Source organism: Chiloscyllium punctatum, chromosome 26, assembly GCF_047496795.1.
Source record: "Chiloscyllium punctatum isolate Juve2018m chromosome 26, sChiPun1.3, whole genome shotgun sequence".
Taxonomy (NCBI): Eukaryota; Metazoa; Chordata; class Chondrichthyes; order Orectolobiformes; family Hemiscylliidae; genus Chiloscyllium; species Chiloscyllium punctatum.
The window spans coordinates 11,359,367-11,373,761 of NC_092764.1; positions in this window are offsets into that span (position 1 = coordinate 11,359,367).

Here is a 14,395-nt window from a genome sequence, read left to right on the forward strand (position 1 = left end):
ATGGGTGATAATTGGATTCCACACTATAATGTGAAATGTAGAAAGAGATTGCAACCCTTCTCTTGACAATGGATTTATTTATGAGGAACAGGAAAATCAATGTTTTAGGCAAAAACCCTCATCAGGAATGAGCCTCATTTACCCGAAACATCGGTTTTCCTGCTCCTCAGACGCTGCCTGACCTGCTGTGCTTTTCTAGCACCACTCTAATCTAGACTCTGATCTCCAGCATTTGCAATACTCACTTTCGCCTAATGGATTTATTCGTGTTATGCAGTGTCTTATCCAGTGTCTACATTGTCCCTTTTCAGAGATAATGTTAAAATTAACCTGCTCAGAAACATCATGTTCTGGAGCAGGCAGGACTTGAACTAGGGACTTTGGACCAGAAGTGAGGACAATATCCCTTAAAGAAGCAGGTCAATATGTGGCCCCCAGATTAGTTACAATTGCAGGGAGATGAGGGCAAGTAGACCATAGCTGTGTTGTTTACACTTTAAGACCTTAACTTGGAAAGAAATAAGAGCTGGCTAAGGAACCAATGATGCATTTATTGCTAATATTCATTTGAACAAGCACAAAACTTTTGTTTGTCATTTATAGCAATGATTTGGCTGAGAACTTAGGAAACATAGCTAATCAGTTTGCAGATGTTACCAAAATGGGTGATTTGGTGGACACTGAAGAAGGTTATTGAAGAATACAATAGGGTCTTGATCAATTAGGCCAAGGGGCTAAGGAATAACAGGTGGAGATTAATTTGGATAAATGCAAGGTATTGTATTTTGCAAAACAAACAAAGGCAGGACTTATACAATTATTGGTAGAGCCCTGGGGAATGTTGTAGAACAGAGGGACCCAGTAATTAGGTACATAATCTTTTTGAAATTTGTGTCACATGTAGACAGGATGGTTAAGAAGGCGCTTGGCACATTTGCCGTCATTGCTCAGATCTTTGAGAATAGGAATTGGGATGTCATGTTGAGGTTTTACAGAATGTTGGTGAGACCTCATTTGGAGTACTGTGTCCAGTTCTGATTGCCCTGTGGGAAAGATGTTATAGTTGGAGAACATTCAGAAAAGATTTACCAGGAAATGGCCAGGTGGAACAGTTGAGTTATAATGATACGTTCAAAAGGCAGGGACCTTTTACACTGAAGCATAGAAGGTTGAGAGGTAACTTTAATGAGGCGTGTGAAATCATGAGGGGCATAGATTGCATGAATAGCAAACGTGTTTTCTTTAGAGTGGGGAATTCAAAACTATGGGGCATATGTTTAAGGTGAAAGGAGAAAGTGTTAAAAAGAAGGGGCAACTTTTTTACACAGAGAGTGGTTTGTATGTGGAATGAACTTTGAGAGGTAGTGATGGATACAGATAGAATTACAAGATATTAAAGACATCGGATAAGTACATCAATAGGAAACATTTGGAGGGATATGGGTGAAGCGCAGGCAGGTGGGACCCGTTTAGCTTTGGAACATAGTTGGCATGGACCAAAGGGTCTGTTTCAACGCTGTATGATTCAATGAATCGATAAATCAATTAACTAGTTAACATTAAATGAAGGAACATTAGTCCCTCTTTATATGTGATCAAGATATATAAGAAAGCAATGCTCTTCACATTTCATCATTAATCTTAAAATACAATAAACATAACATTACCAATTTGAGTTGCTTTCTTTACACACAATTGCCCAAAGGTTTAACAACTCAAACCTGATGAATGAACTTTCAACTGCAGAATTACTATGGAATTACTATGTTGTAGAAGGAGGCCATTTAGCCCATCATACCTGCAACAGCTCTTCAAACATGCATCATTACCTAGTCATGCTTTTTATCTCATATCCTTGACACTATTTGTATCCAAATATCAACTGCGGCAAATTCAATACATCAGTGATACACACAAGAAAATATAAATCAATTAAAGATACTATTAAAAAAAAACGACTCCTTTCAGAAAAGGTTCCTGTTGAAGCAACATCACATCCCCAACCTCCCAAGCTAGTCAGAACTGCATGTGACTCTCGATCCACATGCCATGATTAACTTAACATATTCTTAAGTCAAGTAAGGCAATAATTATGGCCTATTCTTCATAGATATGAGTAATGTTGGTATTTCCGATATCCCAAAAGCATTGCTGCATAGATCAGGCATTTACAACTCACTGTATGGTCATTTATCATGTCACTTGATGACTTTGTCCAATGAGCTATCAAGAGAGCTGTAGTCTTCTATTTAATAAAATAAAAATGCCAAGGCGACTGTTATCAGTCACTTTTATACACATTGCACAGCTGGATGCCAGCTGCATATCTTATAACAGGCAATTACAGCCCTCCCTTACAGTCACTGTAAGGGAGTGACAGCCTTGATACTTTTGCTCAAGTCTCTGCCTTGAGAGTGCAACATTCAATATTGCGATTCAGAGGTGTGAGTGCTTGAACAGATCCTCAGCTGATACCTCTCAACCGTCCAGACACAAGGGAACACACACTATGCATATGAAATTCCCCTTCATAAATTGAGCCATTTGAGTCCTGGCTGATCTCAAGATTTCGGTCTTAAAGCAAACAGAGAATGCTAGAGAAACTCAGCTGGTCTGGCAGCATCTACAGAGAGAGAAAACCAGAGTTACCTCTTCAAGTCAGGAAGGACGTATCTTCAGAACTAAAAAGATTCAGTTAAGTTCTGAAAAAGACCCATGCTGGAGTTGAAATGTTAACTCTGTTTCTCTCTTCACAGAGATTTTTAGATCTGCTGAGTTTCTCCAGCATTCTCTATGTTTATTTCAGAATTTCAGCATCTGCAGCAGTTTGCCTTAATTTGAAAATTTGTCTTTACTTGTGACTGAGGGACCTTGTTCATGCTTGTCCATTGTTGACCAATTTGGAAAGACACCACCGTTCTCCCTGAAAGTTAGGGTTGCAGTTATGAAATAGATTACAGGCATAAGATCCAAGCACAGAAATTCCCTTCCACCAAACTCTAAGTAGAAGGAATTTACAATACATTCTTAAACTTTAGTCTGGTAACTTCATCCACAATAAATTTGATTTCTTTACAAACTAGAATCATGGAAATTGGGTGTGGCCAGCAGCCAAATAGTTACATTGGTCGGTGAAATGAGCTGTTGCTTTGGTAATAGGTGATCTGAATGATTAACCTTTCCACAACACTGATTATGCCTCTTGTTAATTAGGCAGATGTGGTGTACATTTCTTTTCTGGCCTCATCTGCTAAAACGTAGCACAGTGACATAGCAGTTGGCATAGTTAACAAACTGGGCCAGTTTTCTTTAGCAGACCTTGTGATAATGATTATCGAGGGACATGATTATAATCTCAGGAACAAAGTATAAATTAAACGCTAACTGCTGCATAATTAAGATTTTTAATTCATGCGACAGAATGCCACCTCATGGAAAGAGCTGAGCCTCAGTAAAATCAGCAGCAGGAAGATAAAAGCATATTCGCAATTATTTGACACCTTTCACATTCTCAGAACATTTTACTGCCATTGAAGAATGTCTTGAACTGTAGTCACTGTTTTACTGTAAGAAATGCAACAACCAAGTTGCACATAACAAGGTCCTGTAAACAGATATTTGCTAAAGGCCAGATGTCATAACTCTGTACGTTAGCTCACTGAGCTTGAAGATTTGTTTTCAGACATTTCATCACCATATGAGGTAACATCATCAGTGAGAGTCTCTGGTGAAGTGCTGGTGGTATGTCCCACCTCTCTATTTATAGGTCTTGGTTTCTTAAGGTGGGTGATGTCATTTCCAACTCTTTTTTTCAAGGTCAGATAGACAGGATCAGATTGATGTGCTTATTGATGGAGTTCTGGTTAGAATGCCATTCCTCTAAGAATTCTCATTCATGTATTTGTTTTGCCTTTCCTAGGATGTGTATGCTGTCCCAGTCAAAGTGTTGCCCCTCTTTGTCTGTATGTATAAAAACAAGTGAGGTTGGGTCATGTCTTTTGGCGGCCAGTTGGTGTTCATGTATCCTGGTGGCAAGCTTCCTGCTAGTTTGTCTGATGTAGTGTTTTTACAGTTCTTGCATGGTGTCTTGTAAAGGCCAAATGTCCTGTTTTAGTAAATGTAATTAAGGCATAAATGTTGACCAAGACCACAGGGAGAACTCCATAATGAAATGGTTCTGAAAGAGTGAATGATGAAGACAATGTTAATCTGATACTATCATATGGACATGTACAAGGAATAGAGCCTAACTCGCGATACTAATGGAGGCAGGTGTGTCATCAATGTCTACTAATCATCTTAGATATTGACCCAGAGATCCCCATGGCCAGATAGTTGTTGCAGTATCATGTACTGGAGTGACATGTCAGGATCATGGAGAGATCTCAACATAGCTGACTCCCAGGAAACTGCCTGAGAAATTGAACAGTCGTACTAGGCAATTCCACTGCTTCTGGATCCTTTGGAAACGTGTCCTTAAGTCAGAGCATTTTGGAGAATTCTGACTCATTTAATTTGTGCCCAAGAAATGTCAGAGATTTAATAACCTGCACTAACTTTCATGCAACTATTAAACCAATGCCCCCAAACCCCGACTCATCCCTAAATGAACTGACCTCACTCCTGACCCATGACTTCCCACTAAACCTGACATTGTCACTGCCTTGGACCTGTCTTCACTGGGTCTGGCATTCACCCCTGCCCTAAAACCCTGACCCAACCCAAACCATCAGTTCCAAATTCTATTCCTGTTCCCCAGGCCTCACTCAACACCAACTACTCAAACGAAATTGGTAGAAACTATTCATTGACTTAGTAGACTCATAATATAGATTCAATACCTCTTCCCTCAACATTCAATAAGGAATAATTGCTAAACACACACAGTCAGTAACATAGACCCGTAAGTATCCCCAAAACATGTGTGCAATCAAATGTGCACACAATTTATAAAAGAAATATGGATTTTAATGCAAAAATTGGCTTTCTGAATAAAAAGCTTTTCAATAGGCTATTGTTGAAGGCAAAAAAAGAACAGAATGTATGTAATGTTCCAAAATCTGCTGTTTTGTTATCAGTGTTCACTAATCATGCATAATTGCCTCTGGAATCCTGTGAACACAATGTGGTCAGATAATACAATACTGAGGTGTTCCTTCAATCACTCTTTCAGAAGAACAAATACTTTTGATGCTGAATTCAGTGAGAAGGATCTTTCAGAAACTGATGAGAGCAGCTGAGCAGCCCTTGATCACAAGCTCTCCCCACCAAATGAAAACCAAATCAACTGGAAACCTTCCATCTAGTCACAGGTCAAACAGCCCCAGCTTCTAGCTGAGCAATTCTCACCAAACATGGAATTTACTGAAAGCCTTGTTTAAATGAAATCTCCAATGTTCAAAGTGAACTTTCAATGACCGCTTTAAAAAAAAACTCCAGAAATTTCCACAAAATTCCAAAGTCTATGTCCCTTCAGAAATATCACATATGAGGAACAGGATCCTACAACGAAAAATTATCATGACCAATGACAGAGATGATGCTAGACAAGCAGCAATCATCCAGTAACATGACTGAGGTTAGGAAAATGTCTAGTTCACCAAGAAATGACCACAGAGGAGATGATAAATTCAATCTACTCAACAAGTTGAATTTAAGTGTTTACATACTTCATTATAGACGTATCAGCAGATTTTGAATCGTTTTTTGCAAAATAAAGAAGAGCCGCACATCAGTCCATGGCAATCAGCTGAATAATGACAAGACTCAGAACCTGATTAAGAAGAGGATATTCAAGAGATAAGAAAGAATCCTCCATTGGAGGAATAATTTATAGACAATCAATATCAGAATCGAGGTAAAAAGCCCCCAAGCCAAAAGCAAAGTGACTTTCCAAATTTGAACAGAATGGGTTTGAGAACAACTGAAACCTCCAGATCTGAATTTGTAATGCTGGAACCTTTGGGGAGATGGGGTGGTAGTCAGTGCAAATGTCGTCATAAACAAGAATGTACAACTTTTAATGTGACAATAAATAAGCTTAGTGGATGATATCGTATAAGGTAATTGTTCTGACAGATTTGATGTGATATATTTCACTTTATGTTCCACCCAATTTGATGGAGCTATATAGCCTTGAATAGAGAAGTCTATCTTAAGATTCCAATAGAAAAAGAGATCGAATCATTGGACTGTCTTACTTTTTCTATCTAACTAGCCAGTGTAACTTATACATATTGCTATCATTCAATAAATTATCTTGTACTGCTAGAATAAGTCCTCTTCTTTCTCAGACTCACAACTGGCTTATCTTCTCCCACTCTTAGCCAAATAGGCCCATAGACTGATATAGAAAGGAAGATGGTGACAGCATTTTACCCTGACCATTGGCTGATTCCACAGCAAATATAACTTTTACAACTTCTCTTCAAAGTATTTCCAGGAGATTTTTCATGAGAAGGCAGATAGTTTCATAGTTTAACCAAGATACAGCAATTCTGATTGTTTTACTTGGATTTTGTGCTGAAGTGAGTCTGTGGACTAACAATCGTCTGATATAAATTAGACTGAGACACAAATGAGGTAAAAGCAAGGACTGCAGATGTTGGAAACCAGAGTCTAGATTAGAGTGGTGCTGGAAAAGCACAGCATGTCAGGCAGCATCCGAAAAGCAGGAAAACGTTGATTTTCCTGCTCCTGGGATGCTGCCTGACCTGCTGCACTTTTCCAGCACCTCTCTAATCTAAACACTGAGCCACAAATGAGATGAAATGAGTTGAAGCAACATTGTAAATGGATGTAAACAATAGATGTAGCTATAATGGTCTGACTGATCTTTGCTATTTATAGGAACACAGGAACAGGAACAAGACTTTCAGGCCCGAAAGCCTGTCTCATCATTCAATTAGATCATGGCTGATCTCTGGCCCACTTCCATATACCTGCCTTTGTCCATATACCTTAATACCTTTCTTTCGCAAAGATTTTCTACCACAGATTTAAAATTAACACTCTTGTTTTGACTTTCCTATTTGCATCTGGACTGTAATCTACCTCAAAGCTATTTCAATTTTCCTATTTAACCAAAAGAAAGTCTACTGCACTCCCTCATGAAAACTATACAGCACTAGAATTTCATATCAAAGACAACGAGGTATCTCCAGATGAACAATAATAACAAGTGTAATCAATGGCGATTGTGAGAGATGCAGTTCAGCACTTTGCAAACTTCAAATAACTGTACGCATAAATAAAATTATTTGTCAATGAGTTACATTCATATGGATAATGCAATTGCTGTGATGATCTACAATGAGCTGAGATCAAACAAATCATGAAGCCTCCAGTTTTCGTAAACCGTCAGCCAGCACTGCCAAGTGGTTGATCCACCTCAACCTCTTCCTTGGGTCCGCACCATCACAGATCTCAGTCTTCAAGCAATTTTATTCCACTCCCTATGCCATCAAGAATTACCTGAATGTACTAAGGTTATTGTAATAACCCAATTATAGTGCTGATCATTCCAGCCCACCATTGGCCGATACGTCCCAGCATAGCTACAATGCCAACATCAACCTGATGGCAAAAATTGCCAATGTATCTGTTCCATAAAATGCAGATTAAATCTAATATGGCTAATTACTATACTGCCAGTCTCAATCATCAGCAAGAAAGTGTCCTCAACACTGCAATCAAGTGGCACTTATTATCAAAGAAACTATTCACTGACACTCAGGACCATTTTATTCCAAAAGTAAACACAAATTCAAGAGGTGAGATGGGACTGAATGCCCTTGATATTGGTATAGCATTTGACCAGCTGGAAATCAGGGAAATTGACATCAATGAGAATCAGAGAGAAATCTCTGCTAATTAAAACCTGCCAAACCAAAAATAACCCATTCATTCCCTTTCCTTCTTTTAAATGTTAATCCATCTTCAATCCATTTAAATAAAACCTGAAAGAGCTGTAGATGCTGCAAGTCAGGAATGAAAACAAAATTTGCTGGAAACTTTTCAGTGGTCTTCCACAGAAGGAACTGAGGTTCTGAAACGTTAACTCTGGTTTCTCTGCACAGATGTTGCCAGACCTGCTGAAATTTTCCAGTAATTTCTGTTTTGTGTTCAATCCGTTTAATATATTTTCCCCAACACAATTGTCATGACAACTAATTTTATATCACCAGCTTCCGTGTCACTCCGTATCAAATGTGCTTGGCAAATCCAAATATGCACCTTCCACTGATTCCTTCTTTTCGACCTTACTAGGTAGTTCAGATGAGCAGATATGATAAACATTAACTGGAAGAAGATAAATAGAGAAATTTAAGGCAGATCTGACTTTTAAAAATAGTTATCAAGCTCTGAAAAACGATTAGGTAATAAATAAATATTATCTTTAGTGTTTGGCAAATTAGCAACTAAGTCCTATTGATTTGTGCTTACCACAAAAATGAGTTAGAAGTTTGAAGAATTTTTCGAGTTATTACATTTGCTATATTTGAAGTGAATATTGAAACATATTACATTATTTTTAAAAAAAGCAAGCCCTTCAAGCGAAAAAAAACAGGATAACTGAAAGGGAAAGCAGGCCAGGGGTGTAAGATTAAAAATGCACAGTTCTGATGGTTTAGTTCAGGCCACCACACACACAATGGCCTGAGAATCCCTTTCATGCTGAATGATGTCTGTTTTGATCTAATTTTAGTGAATATACAGTGTACCCAGTACAACATGCATTCTCCAAATGTTTCGGAAAAAGTTTTATTGTTTCTTACAGATATTGGCTGATGACAACAGTGTTTCTGATCAATCACAGTCATATTATGATTCATATTCCGTTCGATACACAGTCCTGATGTATTATTGTACTGTTCAGGGCTAGTAAGCTAAAGACTATGAGTTTGAAAACTCGAATTCAATTTTTTAAAGTATCAGGGTAAAAAAATAAATGTGACTGCAGAGTTGTTTGTTCTCTGTATCAAATCATTCAGTAATTTACTTCAGCGAAGGTAGTCTGTTAATGTCATCAGTCTGGGCCTATATGTGGCCCCAGTGTCACACCACTATGGTTAACTCTTAATCGCCCTCCAAGGTGGAAACTTGGTAATAGATGCCAGTTTTGTCAGAGACATCCAAATCCCAAGAATAATTATTTTTAAAAAACATCACTAAACATGGATTTAGGAAAGCAAATGGATATCTGTGCATGAGAGTGCAGGGATTTTGAAATAATCTGCCCTTAGTTCTATTCACCTGATCTTCAGAACATAACACAGACCATTTAATTATCTCAGGATTATAAGGCCTATACATCAAGAGAAACCAGCCCTCTTACATTCTTCCACTGAGTGACTGGAAAACATAGTTTGATAAGACGGAGAAATGCACTTTATCTTAAGCCTCCATTATTTCAAATAATAATTGCTACCATTGTTCTAATCCCTTCCCCTCAAAAGGATTTTCTTTTTGTGTCAGCCGATTTTATTTTAAACTGTTTATTGAAATTTTGCAAGATACAAAGCCAACAGGGTAGTGAGGAAATCCCAATATAATAACTCTGTAATGCTTGAATTTATACAATGCACCATATCTCATTGAGCCAGTTCAAAGTGCTTTTCATTTTATGCATTACACTTTGAGGTGCAGTAACTGTGGTAATGTGTGCAATTCCAGCAGCCATTATGTATCATCAACATCCTATAAACGCCAAGCCAATGAACAGTTTATGTCTTCTATTGAAAATTCATTGACCTGAAATATCAACTAGTTCTCTCTTCACAGATGCTATCTGACCTGTATTATGTCAGCAGCATTTTCTGCAGTAAGGATTGGGTAAGGTGAACGTGGGAAGGATACTCTTGATGACGGAGAGTTGGGAATTAAGTGTTAGAGTCTACAAAGGAGGGGTGGCTCCAATGTAACAGAGATAGGATGGGGGTTTCTTCACCTAGAGAGTGGTGAGCCTCTGCCACAAGAAATTGTTGAGGTTAAAACATTGAAGACTTTCAAGAAAGTTGAGATGTGATTCTCAAGCCTAAAGGAATAAATGGTATGGGGAGAAAGCAGGAACAGAAGATTGAGTTGAATGATCACCCATGATCATACTGAATGATGGAGCAGGCTCAATTACCTGCGCCTGCTCCTATTTTGGTGTTTCTATATTGGATCTGATAAACAACAACGATTTGACCTTATTTATCACCTTGAAAGTAAAGTGCCCGAAGATGTTCCACAGAAGCAATAGTTAAACAACATTTGACAGTGAACTATATTAAAAGCTATTAGGAGACAAATGACCAAAGAAAAAATCAGGAGGTAGGCCTCAAAAGTGTTGTATACAATACTCTTGAAAAATATGCATTTGTACTCTTTACATAATGCTCGCATTACTGTATTTCTGGACCAGAAGTCGTGAGTGGGCACAGGGAGATGGATGAATGGCACTTACTTATTATTATTAATGTCCCCATGGGAATGCCACCATGGAACTCATTTGAAATCCAGACTTAAAAGTCTAATGTTGATTGTGAAGCTATTGTCGATTGTCAGAAAAACCCATCAGGTTCTCTAAGGAAACTGCCAAGTCTAGCCTACATGTGATTCAGACCCACAGCAATGTGGCTGACTCTTAACTTTTCACTGGGCAGTTAGGGATGGGCAATAATTGCCGGCCTGGCCAGTGACACCCATATCTCGAGAATGAATTATAAAATAAAAGGCTGTTCCTCTTTCCAAGTGTATTTCCTGACCTGCTAAGTATAATCTGCAATCTTCTTTATATTTTAGGTTTCTAGTATCTGCATATTTTACTTTTGAATTCAAATAGACAAGTCTGAAGACAAGAAAGGGGATGTCGTATGGTGCAGTGGATTAGGTTCCTACTCCAGAGGCTGGATCACTGGGTTTGAGTCCTATGTTGGGACTTAATTACCGTTGAAGACATGTTCATAATGCAGCCAAGCAGTCTGCCAAGCTACCTCGTGCTCCCACAAGGAGGTTGAATAGTTCATCCACTTTACTAACACCTTCCACCCCAACCTGAAATTTACCTGGACCATCTCAGACTCCTCCCTCCCCTTCCTAGACCTCTCCATCTCTATCTCGGACGACCGACTCAACACGGACATATACTATAAACCAACTGACTCCCACAGCTACCTTGATTACACCTCCTCCCACCCTGCCCCCTGTAAAAATGCCATCCCATATTCCCAATTCCTTCGTCTCCGCTGCATCTGCTCCCAGGAGGACCAATTCCAATACCGAACAACCCAGATGGCCTCCTTCTTCAAAGACCGCAATTTCCCCTCAGACGTGTTGATGATGCTCTCCACCGCATCTCCTCCACTTCCCGCTTCTCTGCCCTTGAACCCCACCCCTCCAATCGCCACCAGGACAGAACCCCACTGGTCCTCACCTACCAGCCCACCAACCTCCAGATACATTGGATCATCCTTCATCATTTCCGCCACCTCCAAATGGACCCCACCACCAAGGACATATTTCCCTCCCCACTCCTATCAACGTTCTGAAAAGACCACTCCCTCCGCGACTCCCTTGTCAGGTCCACACCCCCCACCAACCCAACCTCCACTCCCGGCACCTTCCCCTGCAACCGCAAAAAATGCAAAGCTTGCGCCCACACCTCCCCCCTCACTTCCCTCCAAGGCCCCAAGGGATCCTTCAATATCCATCAGAAGTTCACCTGCACCTCCACACACATCATTTACTACATCCGCTGCATCCGATGTGGCCTCCTATACATTGGGGAGACAGGCCGCCAATTTGTGGAATGTTTCAGAGAACACCTCTGGGACACCCGCACCAACCAACCCAACCGCCCTGTGGCTGAACACTTTAATTCCCCCTCCCACTCCGCCAAGGACATGCAGGTCCTTGGCCTCCTCCATCACCAGACCATGGCAACACGACGCCTGGAGGAAGAGCGACTCATCTTCCGCCTAGGAACCCTCCAACCACAAGGGATGAATACAGATTTTTCCAGCTTCTTCATTTCCCCTCCCCCCACCTTTTCTCAGTCCCAGCCCTCAGACTCAGCACCACCTTCTTGACCTGCAATCTTCTTCCCGACCTCTCCGCCCCCACCCCCTCTCCAGCCTATCACCCTCACCTTAACCTCCTTCCACCTATCGCATTCCCAACGCCCCTCCCCCAAGTCCCTCCTCCCTACCTTTTATCTTAGCCTGCTTGTCACACCCTCCTCATTCCTGAAGAAAGGCTTATGCCCGAAACGTAGATTCTCCTTCTCCTTTGATGCTGCCTGACCTTCTGCGCTTTTCCAGCAACACATTTTTAAGCTATTAGTCTATAACAGAGTAGCATGCATCCAGTGGAGTATCATACTTCTCGTGGTCCCAGTGTAAGATAGGGACTGGGATCTTTTGTATCCTACAGTCACATGCCATGATACATGAGTATGGATTAGTGTGATGCTGGAAAAGCACAGCAGGTCAGGCAGCATCCAAGGAGCAGGAAAATCGATGTTTCCGGCAAAAGCCCTTCATCAGGATACATGAGTATGTCTCTTTAAAACATACTAACATACTGACTGTGAGGGATAACACAGTACAGGAAGACTTCCAAGTCTAAAGGTAGTAAAGACATGAACAACAGATAGAGTAGCAGGTGAACTGGGATAGGGACCAAATTTACTTTGCATGTTTTAGGTTGAGAGAGAAATACTCTTTGTGGAGACCAGAAGATTAGATTAGATTACTTACAGTGTGGAAACAGGCCCTTCGGCCCAACAAGTCCACACCGCCCCGCCGAAGCGCAACCCAACCATACCCCTACATCTACCCCTTACCTAACACTACGGGCAATTTTAGCATGGCCAATTCACCTGACCTGCACATCTTTGGACTGTGGGAGGAAACCGGAGCACCCGGAGGAAACCCACGCAGACACGGGGAGAATGTGCAAACTCCACACAGTCAGTCGCCTGAGGCGGGAATTGAACCCGGGTCTCTGGCACTGTGAGGCAGCAGTGCTAACCACTGTGCCACCGTGCCGCCCAAAGACCTATTCGTCACCTGATTAACTGAGATGTGTACTTTTCCACCTGAGCATCTAAAACTGGAAAGAACTAGATCTCAGCATAGCTGCTCACAGGTAAGATGAATGCAAAATTCAAAACCAGAATCTCATTAGCCCAAGATAACCATAATGTAGATGGGCATCCATCAGGAAGAACCAAATGCCACAAAAGCCGCAGGCTCCTTCATTCCCAAGTTTGGAAAGGCAATAGTGCAGAAGGTCATGTTCTCTTTCAAATAACAATAAGCCAAATGTGTTCCAACTCATGATGGGAAGATGCAGTTCATCTTTTCATGAGGAAAAATAAGCTGAATGATCTACCAGTATTCACTCTCTTAAAGCATGTATCCAGCTATAGGGATGACGATGGAACTTTGAGTTTCCAGTCCAATATTATGAGGCAATTAATTTCCGACATCATTACTAAAATCATGTGACAGCTAAGCTTTGAGTGGGCATTTAGAAATTGAGACAGTTTGGACTTGGATCCTGAGACATCCCCAGGACTCATGTAATAAGCCTCATAACAAATTGATTTCACTCACTTAACAGCTTCCTTCAAGGAAGGAATTACTCCTCTGATCTCATATTCTGTCCAGTCTTTTGAATGCGGTGACTTAATTGTGCCTTTCAGTCATAGAGTCATACAGCACAGAAACAGACATTTCAGTCCAACCAGTTCATGTTCCCAAACTAAACTAGTCCCACCTGCCCTGCGCTTGGCCCATATCCCTCCAAACCTTTCCTATTCATGAACTTATCCAAATATTTTTTAAGCATTGTAATTGTACCTGTGTTCATCACTTTCTCTGATAGTTCATTCCACACACAAACCACGCTTTGTATAAAAATGCTGCCCCTAGTGTCCTTTTTAAATCTTTTTACTCTCACCTTAAAAGTATAACCTCCAGTTTTAAACTCCCCCACCATTAGAGAACACCCTTGTCATTCAACTCACCTATACCTTCATGATCTTATAAACCTCAATAAGGTCACCCCACAATCTCCTACATCCCAGTGAAAGAAATTCCCAGTCTTTCCAGTCTATTTTTATATCTCAACATCTCTATTCCCAGCAACATCCTGGTAAATCTTTTCTGAACCCTTTCCAGTTTAATAATATCCTTCCTATAACACAGCCAACAGAACTGCACACAGTATTCCAGAAGAGACCTCACCAACATCCTGTACAACCTCAACGTGATGTCCCAACTCCTGCACACAAAGGTCTGAGCAATGAAGGCAAGCATGCTTAATGTCTTCTTAACCATCCTGTCTATCTATGATGCACATTTCAAAAACAATTATATTCCTGAACCCTGAGGTCTCTCTGTTC